The sequence below is a fragment of the Egretta garzetta genome, unplaced genomic scaffold, assembly GCF_000687185.1.
Source record: "Egretta garzetta isolate BGI_Z169 unplaced genomic scaffold, ASM68718v1 scaffold155, whole genome shotgun sequence".
NCBI lineage: Eukaryota > Metazoa > Chordata > Aves > Pelecaniformes > Ardeidae > Egretta > Egretta garzetta.
The window spans coordinates 572,944-576,023 of record NW_009259613.1 but is presented as its reverse complement, the minus strand read 5'-3'; the positions used below and the strand labels follow the sequence as shown (position 1 = coordinate 576,023).

General features: G+C 43.2%; 1 protein-coding gene across 1 annotated transcript in view; it reads left to right on the top strand.

Moving 5' to 3' along the window:
- Positions 1–3,080, top strand: part of IGFBP3 (insulin like growth factor binding protein 3) — a 52,956-nt gene that overhangs the window by 40,213 nt on the left and 9,663 nt on the right. The gene's annotated exons all lie outside the window — the stretch shown is intronic.

Here is a 3,080-nt window from a genome sequence, read left to right as displayed (position 1 = left end):
GAGGCTGGGGTCGTTTTGAAGGAGGGGTGCTTTTGCCGAAGGAAAGGAAGATTTACGTCTTATATCTTATTTATGTATCTGTTTTTTTCACCGCCGATCCTAAAAAGTAGCTCATCGCAGACGAGGCAGAGTTGCTCTTTTTTCTTTTTAAAAAAAAAAGGGGGGGGGGGGAGGGTGTTGCATGTTGCTTCTGCGGGTGCGTGGGGCTGCCAGGCTGCAGAGCCTGGATGGAGAGAGGGTGAAATCCTCGTGATCTGCCCCCAGTGTTCCTGGAAAGAGGGTGCGAGGAAACTGGAGAGTGTGGGCTAAGTCCTGCGCTGCAGCGTGGCTAAGTCAGGGGAATGCTAAGCAGAGACGGGGGGCGGGGGAAGTTAAATATTCCCCTGGCCCAGGAAGGTGGTTATTCAGAACAAAGCATTTGCATAGCAGTATTTAAGAGGACGTCGTTTTTTTGCCTGCACTGCAAATAAATCTTTGGTCAAACGAAGCTTTCCCGTACCTTGTAAATGAGACGTTCACAGAGTGGGTTTTGTTTTGTTTGAAGAGGCAGGGACGGCTGGAAAAAGTTCTGTTAGCATGCACATTTGGAAACTTAAGACAGGGGAACTTGGGATTCAGATCAAGAAAGCACAGTCCCTCTGTGCAAACATTTCAGTAAACTGTTTGCTAACCAACAGCAAGTATGTTAACATTTATTTAATAGAAAAGTGTGTCAAAAGGCTTTCCACTGTTTGCATTTTTAAAAAGCCAGGAGTTTCTCTGCTAAGTTTCAGGGACTCTTTGGCTGGCCTCTCCTTAGCTGAGGAAGTGGCACCAGCGCTCCGGTTGACTGGCTGCTATGAGAGTAGGAGATGCCTTACTATAATTATTTATGTGCTGCTCCCAGGCTGTGAATGAGGATGAGTTCAGAGGTACTCACCGAAGTTTTAAATCTCATCGGAACACGGAGCAGCTTCCTTCCTCACATGAACTTGGCTCTGCATATTCATCCTTCACATGAATTGGAAACGAGGGGCGTCTCCTCCTACTTGAGAGTTGCTATTCAATGGAGGGGTAGTGCTTTTAACAGTGACTGTTAGAGAAGGAGAAAGGGGAAGACAGAGCTGCACTTTGCTGAAAATCTATTTTTGGCCTAAATAGTCAAAATGCCGAGTTCCTGTTTCTGCATTCTTGGCTGAGGGGAACTCCGTTTTTGAAATCAGTAGGAGCTTTGATTGCTTAAAAAGTGCAAAGTAGGATGCTTACAGTTCACATTCAAGGAGTGAAGGTTGCAAACCTGGAGTGTGAGAAGGTAAAAGTACTCTGAACCTGGGTGACACATAGTGCCCGCCTCCTCATGGGGACCGCTCCACTTCTAGCTCTAAATCCAGTGCTCCCTGATACACACCCTCCCCGAGCAGGATCACATAATCTCCCTTACACGCAGCTAGCTCCTGCATCACGTGCTACCCTTCTGGTCGTTCCTAGTTTACAGAAATTGCTAGAAATCTGTATGGGGTGGCGTATATTACAGTAGCTGCTTACCAGCAACTGTAGTAGGCCACTGATATACTTCCCAGTTCAGTTTTTTTGGGCACTAAAGTGTTAAGTAGCAGTGTGCATGTGCAACCCTTCTAATCTGTCTTTTTTAAAAGAGAGCAAGTAGGTCTCTCAGCAGTTTTCTTTTAGGAGGATGTAAAGCTAACATGTCATCAAGTCTTGTGAAACTGAGTTTATCAAATATGCTTTACAGCTTAAAATGTGGCATTACGACCATTCTGAATTGAAGTGTAAGAAGTCGTGAAGGTCTATCTAAACTAAAATGACCAGCCTGGTAATTTTTTTAATGCACATTAAGAATTTTTTCTACTTATTTTTAGTAGAGGCAAACGAATGAACTGGGCTGATTGCAGAAAACTTAGTAGGCATAGTGTTTATATTTAGGAGATTCAGGTTTATAACATTTTACTGTGTAATTTCTTGCAAACTTCATTGACAATGTGGAAAAAAAATAGCGCTGTTTAAAACCACATTAAAACACCAAAAATATGTTCAAATACCACTGAGAGTCTTGAGTTAAACCCACAAAAGCCAGGAAATTTAGACTTAAGACTTAAACTTCCTTAATCCATTTGCACTGGGAGTTGGATTTTCCTGGTCAATTATGTCGATTGCCAGCAGTGGCTACAGTAAAACCACTGGTACCAAGATAATAACTCGGATCCCTCCTCCTCCTCATGTTCCTCCCCTGTTCCTGTGTATTGGCAGTGCCAGTGTACTGCCTGTGTTGAAATATTTATAAGTCAATGGGCTACATTACGTCAACGTGGACTTTCAGGTTTAGCACTGAATTTCTTGGCTTTTGTGGTCTTTTCAGTGAGCCATCAAGTACCATTTTAATACAGATTTCCAGGATGTTCCTTGCACTTCAGTTATCATTGTGCACTCCCAATATGATTTCCTTAAAAAAAAAAAGTGGCCAGCAGCCAAAGCAGCAACTACTGGGACTTAGCCACTTAGCTGATAGTAATATCCAAATTTGAAAAATTCCCTGGAGCCAGTTACAGTTGCGCTGCAGGAGTCCCCTAAGAGGGAGAAATGCAGTGTAAAGAAACACCTCAGTAGGTACAGGAACACCAGGCTTATGCAGTATTTTGGAAAAATGTGCTTCTCCTGTATTTTTGTGGATGGTAGTTTAAAGGGAAAATATTTTGAAGCTTGTAATGAAAGCAGATGTTTGTCCTTTGACACCATTGCGGAATGAATGGCAGTTTTTTGTCCATTACCGCTAAAATGTATGTTGTACGCCTGGAAATGGTTCTGATTTTAATAGCAGAAGAATGAAAATGCACTTTTAATTTTTTTTTCTCTCTTGTTCTGTATGTTGAACAAAAGAAAGAAAACCTGAACCGTGAAACTCAACGTGGTAGAATTTATTGTACTAACGCCTCTTTTTACAAACAAACAAAATTCCTTCCTGGGGAAGACAAAGAGTCACACTGCATAAGTTACCCAAGCCGGCCGCGTTGAACTGTAGCTGATTAAATCAGCCGTGGGTCAGCAGGGGCGGAGGGGGAGGCTCCGCGCCCCCGGCGCTGCTG